This window comes from Harpia harpyja, chromosome 23 (genome assembly GCF_026419915.1).
Source record: "Harpia harpyja isolate bHarHar1 chromosome 23, bHarHar1 primary haplotype, whole genome shotgun sequence".
NCBI classification, from domain to species: domain Eukaryota; kingdom Metazoa; phylum Chordata; class Aves; order Accipitriformes; family Accipitridae; genus Harpia; species Harpia harpyja.
In genome coordinates this window covers 10,870,825-10,883,584 of record NC_068962.1, presented here as the reverse complement: position 1 = coordinate 10,883,584, position 12,760 = coordinate 10,870,825, and the positions used below count along the sequence as shown (strand labels likewise).

At 38.7% G+C, this 12,760-nt stretch overlaps 1 long non-coding RNA gene across 2 annotated transcripts in view; it reads left to right on the top strand.

Annotated features, from left to right (window-relative positions):
• Positions 1-1,508, top strand: part of LOC128135507 (uncharacterized) — a 35,946-nt gene extending 34,438 nt beyond the window's left edge. For both annotated transcript variants that reach the window (XR_008233098.1, XR_008233099.1), the window contains exons 3-4: positions 677-840; positions 920-1,508. This is a non-coding gene — a long non-coding RNA (uncharacterized LOC128135507). The remainder of the gene's footprint in view (positions 1-676; positions 841-919) is intronic.
• Positions 1,509-12,760: the final 11,252 nt, after the last annotated feature.

Here is a 12,760-nt window from a genome sequence, read left to right as displayed (position 1 = left end):
TGTCAGAAATTCAAAAGCACGGTAGATGCATGACATTCCTCTCTGGATGTCTATTAGCTTGGTAGCAGTCTTGTGAGAATAATTCAGTTTGTGGATTCTATGGCCCTGGATTCATTTTGTGTGGCCATATACAGCAATCCTGCAGTGGCAATAGATGGAAATAGCAGCCCCGCTGCCAGGTTTCTTCCACAACTAGAAAACTGGCATTCTGTTCTGAAAGCATCTTTTCACAGAGATCTTCACTTTTTGGGGGAGACTGTGAATGGATCACTGTACAAATACTGTACAAATCCAGCCTGTAAATTACCCAGCAAATGGGGGGTGGATAGGATCCTCCATGCTGTGCTTTTTTGTTGCTAAGCTTTGGCTGTGATGCCTCTGCTATACCTTTACCTATAGAGCAAGATGAGCTTTTCCAGATCTACTTAAAATGGGAGGTGACATATTGTATGTCACATATGTCATTACTTAAATGGATTTTCTTTATGTTCACTCACGTGAGTTATTTTTGTTGGATCAATATAAGGATGATGTGGAATAAAGGCCTTTCTCTGCTGCCTCTAGATTCATAAATATACAAACCCTTACTATTGATCAGAAAAGATGTGGTGAAAGTAGCACGCTAGATCTCGTATCAGACTCAAGTGATAGCCAAAACTTCCGTTTTTTCTTCCAGCTTTTCATGACATTGTTTCTTCAGATGCGCAACACCTGCCCCTGCTGCGCAAAGGGTAAAGAAGTATTTGGTGACCCAGGGCAAGGGACAGGGCAGCCTCAGTCTCAGGGTGTTTTACTGACAGATTAGAGAATGGGACAAAGACCTAGTGAAAATAAGAAGAGGTAGGCAATTAAATCAACAGGTAGTGGATAAGAATATTGTATAGGTGATTTCATTCTGTTCATTTTTGTTCATCTGCAGAAATGTGGGTCAAAAGAAAACAGGAGAAACTGCAGTGAATTTATGAAGAGCTGAAGATCCAGCATGCACTGTGAAGCTTTTTGCTTAGCAGTCAGTGGAGATAAACTTTACATTTCAAAGACAGCAGGATGAGAGGCCAGATTAACAGTGGAGGAAGTGAAATAAAATTTTTTTGAGCCTTCAATAATGCAGGATCAGAAGAGTTTGCCGTGATAGCATATTTAACATACTTTAGAAGCCAATTGCAGGATACTTTGTGGCACTACCGAGATCAGAGAAGACTTCAGGAACCCTAGAGGAGAGCAGAAATAGAAAAAACTTCAAGAAATCTCAAAATCCTTGTAGGTGACTGAGAGAAGGAATTAAATATGAAATGTAAACCACTGGTGTGAATATGTAGATTTTAGTTTTGTGGCAAATTGGACATTCTGATTTTGCATTTTTTAGCCAAAAAAAGTTATTGAGCTCTGTGAAAACACAATTAGATAAAATGTTGTGAAGATTAATTATAAATTTAGCACTGGGAGAAACAATAAACATCTTTTACGAAAAGAAATAAGTAGCTAAGTGAAATCTGTGTTTTCCTGGATAAAAACAATTGAAGCAAACAAATTAAGGGGTTATGCATCTAATTCAAACATGAGTATGGCAATATTGGATTTCATTGTGACAGTTGTCCATTGTCCATAGGAGTCACCATGACAAACAGCTCAATTTTCTGAAAATCGAAACGTGAAATAGAAGAGCCTGCTAATATGTGGAGCTCTTACATGTAAAAGATTCAGGGTAGGGGCAACCATCTCAGTTTTAAGGTGTGCTTTGTTGAAATGCTTAGCTACAGTGTGGTTCATTTAGAAAGACATCAGGTAAGGAGATACTGTACAATTAGGAATAAAGGTATCCTATTAAAAATTAGGTACGTCATGGGGCGACTGTCTATTATCATAGGTTTGGACGATATGCTTTAGCTAGAGGGTTACATTAGTATTCAGGCACTTGTTTTATATTTTTCCTGTTTTTACAGTGCTATCCCCTTGAAACTCATTAAACCTTTTCCCGCAGTAGCCTAGCCACTCAGGCATGAATAATCTAAGGGGTAAACAGAATATTGTTATAAATACACAAGTGTCCATTACAAGAAGTAGTAAATTTAAAGATGATTAAAAAGCAACAACAAAGCACAAAACCCCTCTCAAGCACACACAGCTATTACATAACGAGTATGTGTTTTTCTTGTAAAGGATTCATTAGAACATAAGCCTTAGAATTGAGTGAAATAAATAACTCAGCCTGATTAATGAGCTACCATTAATCATCTCTAGATCACAAGTTCAAAAACAAAAAAGAGGATTTATTTGTTACTGTTTTGCGCTTATTTAATCATGAGACCCATGCAAAACAGGTATAAAAATGCTGGTACTGTCTATAAATGAGCATACATTCTAACATGACTGTGTTGTACATCTTTTACAAGGCTGTTGAGAGTTCCAGTTCAACAGACCATCTAAACATACATCCCTCTATTTAAAAGTCCTCAGGTTCAACTGACTAAAGTGCAACTACATAAGGGCTATATGGGTTTAAAAAATTTTTAAAAAGTTTGTGATGTCTAAATCAATGTTTAGGTAGATGAGGCAATTAACTCCAAACCTGCAGTCTGAACTTCTCTGTTTAATGGTTGGGGGAAAACTGCAGGTGGTGTAATTTGCAAAGTGAACCAAGTACCTCCAGCACTGTCTCACACGCATGAGTGTGTCTTTTGTGGGCAAGGCAGTAGGTGAGGAATGGCTTTGTCCCTTTTCCCTTTTGTGGATTTTATATAAAATGCATAGAATAAAACCAGAAATCTCCTTCACCAAGCTAAGGAGAGTTCTATCCCAAAGAATATGAAGGCACACAAAAATGCCAGGAGGCCTGTGTGGATGAACAAGGAACTCCTGGCCAAACTCAAAACACTAAAAGGAAGCATATAGAGGGTGGAAGGAAGGATGGGTAACATGGGAGGAATACAGAAACATTGTCCGAGCATCCAGGGATGACGTTTGGAAAGCTAAAGCCCAAATGTAATTGAATCTGGCCAGGGATGTCAAAACCAAGAAGGGCTTCTATAAGTACATAAGGGACAAAAGGAAGACTAGGGAAAATGTGGGCCCATTGCTCAACGAGACAGGGGACCTGGTTACACAGGGCATGGAAAGGGCTGAGGTACTAAATGCCGCCTTTGTGTCAGTCTTTACTAGCAATACCATCCTTCAGGAATCCCAGGTCCCAGACAGCACGGGAAAAGTCTGGAACAAGGAAGAGGTACCCTTGGTGGAAGAGGATCAGGTCAGGGAATACTTAAGCAAACAGGACATACATAAGACCACAGGCCCCGATGGGATGCGCCCACAAGTGGTGAGGGAGCTGCCTGCTGCCATTGCGAGGCTACTCTTGATAATCTTTGATCAGACATGGCAACTGGGAGAAGTGCACGAAGATCGGAGGAAAGCAAATGTCACTCATATCTTCAAGAAGGGCAAAAAGGAGGACCCAGGGAACTACAGGCTGGTCAGTCTCACCTCCATCCCTATGATGAATGGTGATGAAACCATTTCCAGGGTCATAAAGGACAAGAAAATCCTCAGGAGTAATCAAGAATGATCACCAATGGGAACTCATGCTTGACCAACTTGATAAACTTCTATGATGAAATGACTGGCCTGGCAGATGAGGGGCTAGCCGTGGATATTGTCTACCTGGACTCCAGTAAGGCATTTAACACTGTCTCCCATAAGATCCTCAAAGACAAACTCTTGATGGCTGAATGGGCTGAATAAGCAGACAGTAAGGTGGACTGAAAACTGGATGAATGGCAGAGCCCAGAGGGTGGTGATCAGCAACACAAAGCCTAGTTGGAGGCCAGTAACTAGCAGTGTACCCCAGGGGTCAATCCATCTTCATTAGTGGCCAGGATGATGGGGCAGATGTACCCTCAGCAAGTTTGTGGATGACACCAAACCAGGACGAATGGCTGATATGCCAGAGGGTCGTGCTGCCATCTGGATGGACCTCAACAGGCTGGAGAAAAGGGCTGACAGGAACCTCATGAAATTCAACAAGGGGAAAGGTAAAGTTCTGCACCTGGAGAGGAACAACCCCATGCACCAGTATATTCTGGGGACCACTGAGCTGGAAAGCAGCTTGGCAGAAAAGGAACTGGGCGTCCTGGTGGATACCAAGTTGAACATGAGCCAGCAACGTGCTCTTGTGGCCAAGAAGGCGAATGGTGTCCTGGGCTGCTAGCAGGAGAGAAGAGAGTCCAATGAAGGGCCACTAAGATGATTAAGGGGCTGGAAAATCTCTCCTCTGAGGAAAGGCTGGGAGAGCTGGGGCTGCTGAGCCTGAAGAAGAGAAGGCTCAGGGGGATCTCATCAATGTATATAAATACCTGAAGGAAGAGTGTATAGTATAGAGGATGGAGCCAGGTTCTTTTCAGTGGTGCCCAGTGACAGGACAAGAGGCAATGGGCACAAACTGAAACACAGGAGGTTCCCTCCAAACATCAGGAAACACTTTTTTAATGTGAAGGTGACTAAGCAGTGGCACATCCTTGGAGATATTCAAAAGCCATCTGGACATGGTCCTGGTCTACTGGCTCCAGGTGGCCCTGCTTAAGCAGGAGGGATGGACCAGTTTCCCTCCAAAGGTCCCTTCCAACCTCAACCAGTCTGTGATTCTGTGAGGTAACCTTGAGAACTAAGCCTGGAATGCAAACCCAGCTCCAACCTCCAAGTCACTGTCCCTTGGACAACAAAATGAGGCTTTTTCTTCCTCCTGTCCCTGCTCCCCTTTGCATTGCACAGGTTAGCTATGGCAATTAGGAGAGAGGAAGTGTGGGCTGGAGCCGCTTCAGACTGACAAAGGACTGCTTTAGTTATTTTTGATTTACAGAAAGTCAGGCTTCTTTAATTGACAAAGATTTTCCCTCGTACTTATACCTTTATTTTCTTCAGACAACCACAACAACAAAACAGGTTCCTACAGAGAGCCAGAAGGAAATAATGAGTAGAAATCTATGTCTGAGTTCCCTTTCCTTCCCTGCTCCTGGAATTTAGGCACCCAGGTCAAGGTTGTAGCTTGACATTGCCATTGTTTTTTGACCCTCAAATCTTGTCTTGAAAAATCAATGTGTGCAAAAGTTCCTTCAAGTAACCAAAGAGGCCTCACTGTTTGCTGTTAATGGTGGAAGAGGAGGAGGTGGTACTATTGTCCACAGCCTGGGTTGCATCTGATTAGCATGCTCATAAAGCAGGAGATAAAGTTAGGGAGCAATTCAGATGCCCAATTTATGTGACCTAGTGCCTTTGAGAAGGACCTAGGTATCCCCTATGTTCGGTGTCATCAGTAACCACACTGGGCAATGTGGTAGAATAGTTTATGGTGCCTCAGGGCTTTCTTTGATTGTTCTCTTGAATTTAGATGCAGAGATTCTGCCTAGATATTTATTCAGATATATAACTAAACGCTTTCTTAGACATAAGCTTTCCTGTTTGATTTTGGCTAAGGAGCAGCGCCTGACTTGTTTTAGTTCGTGATGGTTGTAATTTGGGAAAAAAATCGTTATGGCTAGTGGAGCTATATTCATATACCACTGAAGTATTTAATGTTTTACTTTACCCTAGTGTAAATGTGGTTCTAATGCATACTAACTCACAGGGTTACTGAGAAAATAAATTCATTAAAGTTTATAGGGTGGTTATGGTCCTCAAATGAAGGCTTTCAAAATCCAAAGTTATTATCTAAGAGAATCTTGACGTTTAAAATTCAGCTGGCAATATTTTGACATGTCAAATAGGCAGTTAATTTTGAATATATGGAGAATGTTCAGAGGCATATTCAAGCCTTTGTATTTTTTCCACACTGCAATGATGACCATGTGCAATACATCAAAAGTCAGAGCTCCAGAAGTGAAATTGGCTCACGGAAGCCAAAAATGAAGAAAACAGTTTGGGCCTGACCATGAAATGCTCTAAAGAATAGTGTATATACTAGTTCAATGAAAATGAGATGGTCTTTAAAACCTCAGAGGACAAAAAATAATGCCAAAACTGAACTCTGTCAGAAAAGAAGATGCAAAAGGTTAGGGTAGCTGGGAAAAAATAGAAGATTAAGTGAGATTCTGTGTAACTGAATGGGTGAAATAGGATCATAAACAAATCTGTCATAGGGAGCTTTCTATCTGTACCTTCAAAGGTGTAAGGAATATGGAAAGTGGAATTGGCATCTCTTTGCTTTGTTGCTAAGTTTGTGACAGAGAATGAAATTTCGAGTTTGGATAGCTTGTTAAATTGAAGTTATACTAGAGTCTGCTTTTTATTTTTGTATTGTTACATGACACTACCTAATCCTTTTGATATAGATGTACAGAAAGAAACCAAAATTTGATGGCCAATATCCATGAAGACATGTTATAATGGAGTTATTCTTCCTTTGGCTAAGATACAAACAAGTTATTAAGAAAACTAATGCTTCTGGTTTTGCCACTTGTTTGTATTCTATATATTGCAACACCTTTTTTTCTTCAATTAAACCTGCTTTTGCAAAATATTCCTAGATCTAGAGGTATATGTATGCAAAAAATATTCAGCATATGAAGAGGAGGGATTTTTTTTTTCTAAAATATCATCATTGAAGCTACAATGGAATTATCATGACCCTTTTTACTGAGGAGTAAGGCTGAGGATAATGATTGTTTTTTAGCTGTTTAGTTTACGCAAGCCTGTTGCTTGAATTGGCACTTACAGGTATTGAGACAGAAATCAGAGGGTATTGATCCTTACCCTAACACGTCCTTGATCTGACGGCTGGAAATAAATCTATTGGTGGATATTGAGACTGTGATTTTGTTCTTATGCTTGGAGCTGCTAGAAAATAAGACTGTTACTGCCACAAATTAGCAGACAAAGTTTATGAAGAAGTATTTGTTTCTCTGATTAATTTATTTTAAATGAATTTAGTTCTTTAAATTCATCCATGTATTTTACTATCCCTTGTGTTAAGTCAGGCTGTTTTGTTACTAAAACGTACAGAAATGTCTATGATTGGAATGTTTTCCCGTACACGGGGGTTCTTGGATCTGCAGATTTTTAAGACTGGTAAAACCCCATAACAAACTAGGTAGTGATGTATAGAAAACCACCCTGTAGTTGTCCTAAAAAAGTTAACCTATATATGTGCATGCTGTTAGCTTTGGAAGGAGACATGACTTGATATTCATTTTTCCTCTTGATTGCCAGAAATAGAAAGTAAGGGCTGATCAGATTAGACTTGGAAAATATCCACAATAGTTTCATACTCTTTATAACAAGCTCTTTCTTAGAATTTAAAAAGTAGTTCAGGTTGGTCAGAGATTGTGTAGCTCACAGGGTGTCAATTGTTTGTATAGGTATTAATACTTAACCTTGTGATATTTGGTTATGGCGCAGTCAGCGAGCAGAAATAGCAAGCTTTTCCATTTTATTCATGATGTTTTATCTACTGTCCCGTCTATGTTAGTGCCAGAATGAGAGGAGATAGGTTTTTAGCTTTTGTTTTCCACATTTACCTACACTTAAATAAGGAAAGAAGACATTCAGTAGCAAACCATAACTAGTGTAAAAAGGGAGCAAATTTTGTTATTGGGAAAATAGAATCCTGTGAATTCATTTTTCATTAAATATGTTAACTGTCAAGAAAATAGGTCAACTTTTTGGGAACGGAATTTTACAGAAGATGCCATCTGGCTTTTCCAATTGTTACAAGGAAGGATGCTTTTTTGTTTGCTTTCTATGAAATATCATAGTGTTCTATAGAGGGAGAGACATCCTTTAGGGTAGCTCTTTACAAGAAAAGAGACTTAAAATATCAGAGAATTAACTGCATATAAAAATTATTTTCTGCTGTTAATGAGTCCATGTAGGATTTTTATATGAGATGAAAAACAAATCTATTTAAAAAGTAAGGACTCAGCTTTTGCTCAAGGACTTTTTTTATATTCACCATGAGATGTAAAGCCTGGACATTGGTTTTGCTGGCCTAATATTCCTAGCGGTCAAGAAGTCATACTTTGGACTCTGGTTTCTAGAGACCATTATACGTGGACACAACAGCTTAAATGGGCTGCCTTGGGTTTGACAGCCAATAAAGCAATCTGTTCGGGTATAGCCCGTAAGACTTGGTTCTAAAATTCTAACAAATTCCCAAGCTCACATTGGATGCTTAAGCTGCCCTCTGTAATGCACATCTAAATATTTCACACAAATATTCATGAATTCAGTCTTGTCAAAGGCTGTGATAACAACTGCATGGCTTAAGAAGAGTCCACTAGAGAGCTAGACCTTCAAAATGAATGGGAAATTTAGCCTCCGCTATTAAATTATACAGTAAAATATCGTTTGTTATATAATTCCAAATACAGACACTGGATAACTGAGCAAGAACCAGCTGAATGTCCTTTAGATTTATAAGTAACCCAGCTATTCCAGTGAGCAGAAATATTGAGTATAAGCCCCCTAAAGCTATTACTGAAAAATAAATCTTCAAGATCCAATATTGTGCATTATCTAAAACATATACCTAGAAGTCATTCACTGCTTTTCCTTAACAGGAGTGAGCAAATATTTGAACACACAGTGTGCATGTTGAAATTCCTTCCCTTGACCCTGAAAAAGCAGAACCGTATAGGTACTTCAAGTAAACTTCAGGGTGCCTGGAGAAGGAAAAATAGCACAACAGTGATAAGGCAAATGATCAGGTTTCAATGTGGGATGTCTGCCTCATTGAATCCCACTTCTATGAAACTAATTTGACAAAGGAATTGGTTTTCCTGCCTTTTTTTCAGTTCCAGAGAGCTTAAATAGGTTATCTGATGGCAGAAGATTCTTCACTGCCTTTTACCTTGAATTTCTCCTTGATGTGTGAAAAGTAGGGTAAGTGTCCATGAATCTGCTATACTCATTTTACACTAGTATAAATATGTACAGAGACTAAAAAATAGTACCTTGTGTAGCCTCTGCTCTGTTATAATCAATGACTTTTGGCCTCTAGTGAGTCTAAAATTTTACCTTGCAATCTAAAATCCCCATAGCTATGAAATTTAATTCTGGAATCTTATTTCTGAGGGTGCAAACGTAAATGACTGGCAGCCTAGTTCAGCACCATAAGAGAGTGAGGCCATGAGAAAATGTGGACTTGAATGTACAACTGAATGTATGTGGACGTATGGTTTTGCTGCTGGCTTACCAGTTGAGAGTTCTTCTGCTTCATATAATGATTCTCGGCCCTGAATTCATGCCTTTTTTTTTATTTAGATTCTTCCAGAATCCTGTGACATGCTAATTTGCAAGATGAGCTATAGAAAAAGCTATTTCCAGAGATTATTACTGATGTTATTTGGGGCAAACGGAGTGACAGCTACTATTTCTTCCCTAAGCTGCTGTGAAATTTCATCCATTCTTTACCAGTCTGAGCTGCTCAAAACTGGGATCATTCAAGGAATTCACAGATTTATTTGTTGTATGGCTCTGGATGAACTCGCATTCTTAAAAATATAGCACACATTAATAAATGACAGTTGTAATGGATTATGCTATGGACTTTGCACTTAGTCAATTTAGGTGTTAATCTCTTGTTTGCTTGCAAGATAATTCTGCAGATGAACTACACCAGCACATTGCCACAGTGTTTGTACATTAGCTTTTCTTGTCATGCAGTGAGTGAATATAAGGAATAAGGATTCCTAAGTGGAGTAAGGATCATGAAATATGTCACAAGGACAAAATCCAGCAACTATTGAGAATGGGATTGCAAGAATGAAACTTTGGGAGATAACAAGAAATGGAGCAGACTAAGCCAACGTCAAGTTATACAAAAAAACGCCCTTCAGTATATGTTAACATGCTGAGCCGAAATATGCCATGGGCCAGGCTCCTAGGCAAGTTTGCTGCCCTTGCAATACGACTGATAGCTTCTTGCAGAGGGATGTGACAGGTGACGAGATAAGTACTAAAGCTGTGCCAACTAACTCTGTGCTCCTAGGAGCATCCCAGGAGTCTTTAGCCCAGCCAATAATGCAAGTTCTGCACTCCTTGTGCACCCAGAGCTCTCGTGTGAAACACGGAGCTTTGAGCGCGAAAGCAGCTCGGTACTAGATTTTAGGTATTCTGAAAATCTCAAGCGTATGTCTTTTTTTTTTTTTCCATCTTTAGCTACATACAAACCATACCCCCCTCGCCCTCCCCAACCCCTCCAGGACAGGAGACAGAATCTCTGTACTTTAGACCCAGGGAAGTCTGGATATTCTGGGAAAAATCAGCCCTCCTGTTTTATCTTAGCCAAGGAAGGTTGAAAATACAACTTAAGAGTCACTGCAATTTTTAAGCATAGAGTTTCTCCAGTAATGGCTAACTTCTTCATACTTCTTGGGCTGTATTCTCAATTTGAGAAAGTGTTGCTGATAAGAAATATTGATATAACAGGTAATTTAAAAATTATTTTTATGCCAATAGTGACATTAACACTTAGATTGAGGGCTAATGGACTCTTTCATAGTTCTGTGAAAAAGACAACTTTCTGGGTAAAAAAAAGGTTGCAAAATCCATGGTTATTTTTGTTATCACGTTCAAAAGGAACATCAGTAAGAATACAGGTGAAGTCCTTTTGTGCCCTTTGAAGAATATATATTGAATGTTGAAGGTTTTGTAATAACAGTGCTTGTGCCTGTGATGGTTCTGATGCAGTGATCTGGAAAACAGTGGTAGAGGCATACCAAAGAAATGGGAACAGCTTTGGATAAAACAGCAGATTTTACTCTTGCAGAGACAAACAATCAATAATCTGCAATTTCAGGAAGCTGGGCGGCCCAGGGACATGGATTACCTAAAAATCAAAGTTCAATGACAGTCTTCATAAAATTACATCATCAGGTTTGTAAGTTAAGTCCACAACAGCAGAAATGCAAAGCAGAAGCTAAAATTCTATTTGTCTTCCATGGAATTTACCATGGACTCTTTTCCTCAAACATGCTTAAATACTGAAGAACATATCATAAATTTTGCTTTTGCGTGAAACTATTTTGCTTTCATGTGCTTGATTTGTTATGTGGTGTGTTAGTTCTTTTAGTGTTTTTTTAAAAATTAAGAAATCCCCATTATCTATCTGATTTTGCTTCTCACATTTTCAAAGTCTTCTTATAACTTAAAAGTATGGAAGTTCATTGCCCAGCAGAGTTTTATCAAAGCTGTCTGAACATTTGACTCGGATTTATCACGGTCTCATGTGAGTAAGACTACTTGCATGAATAAATCTCAGCATATGCCTGAGAAGCTTTCTGAAATAGAACTTAGATCTGGAAAAATATGGATGAAATACAGGTTGTCCTGAACTGTAAGACCTCCTTGGGGAGGAATCAAATGATAACATCAGTAATAATTGATACTAAAATCACATTTTCATCCCAAAGGATCTCTAACTCATTGTCACCTGGATTGAGTCAGACTTTCATTTCAGCACTTTCCAGAAGTCTGTAAAAAGTGGCTTCTGCCTGCAGAGACAGATATTTTAGCATTTTTATAAGTTCTCATCGTTTGTCTCCCAGCACACTATACACTCATTTCCAGAAGACAGAAATAAACGGAAGGTCATGAATTTCCAGCACTTCAGTGGGCAGGTGGGTCATCCACCACGGGCACATTGATTTCACTACTTTGCACTGCATCACTATTCTAAGCGCTGCAAAAACTAAGTATACCCAAGACCTCTGACACGAAGGCATCTTTAGGCTGGAAGGCAGCAGTCAAAGAAAAGCGGTGAGTACAGGTATTTCTGTGGGGTTTTCTGTTTGTTTTGGTTTTTGTTTGCTTGTTTTGTTTTGTTTTGTTTTGGTTTTCCCTATGACCAGATCTTACTATTGCAGAACAAACCATGCCATCTTTTACATTCACTTAAAATAGTCAAAATATCTACTTGAAAAGTTCTATTTCAAAATATGTATTTTTTCCAGTAATAATTTAATTATTTTGAATTCTGTACAAGATTTTTAGTGGATTTCAAGTGAGATGTTTAATATTCTAAGACTGGATATTAAACTGGAAGAATAACTATATCTACTTATATACCATAGAAGGTGCTGGTTACTACTACTACTTCCATAACCTTTCAGGAAAATGGAAAAGTTTATTTTGACTTGAACTTAACTCTGCACACTACTGCATATTGTAGAAAACTGTGCCTGCCTCTATTTTTTAGACATCAACAATATACAGGACTGTGAAACTTCCTTGTACAAGACTGGCAGTTCTTCAGGATAGATACAGTCTAAGAGTTGGACAAAAGGTAGTATAGAACTATAGGAAAGTTATTTAAAAAATGTACTAATTCTTAAACTACAGTTTTACTTTGTGCTTACAAAAGCACAAATTTGAATTACCAAAGTTTGGAAGTCTTGTACACTAGGACAGTCAGAGCATTTCGTATACAGGAGGGGATATTTGTAATACTTTTCTGCTAATCTTTTTTCAACATACATGTATCTTCAAACATGCATGCCTTACACTAAAGGATACAGTTGCAGCAAAAATGTTTTTTTAAATGAAAGAAAGGCTTCAGATAAATGATTTTGCAATTACAGAAGTACCCAGGCCATGTTTCACAGTTTGTTCTTTGCTAATCTATGCCTAGAAACATACATGTATTTTTCAAGGAAGTCTACAGCTACAAGGGTAATTGCTACACACATCACTTGACATTACTTCAAAATTCTTTGTTCAGAGTGAATTTCAGGAGCATCAGGTTTTGCAAAAAATAAAAAAAATCCTTAGAGGG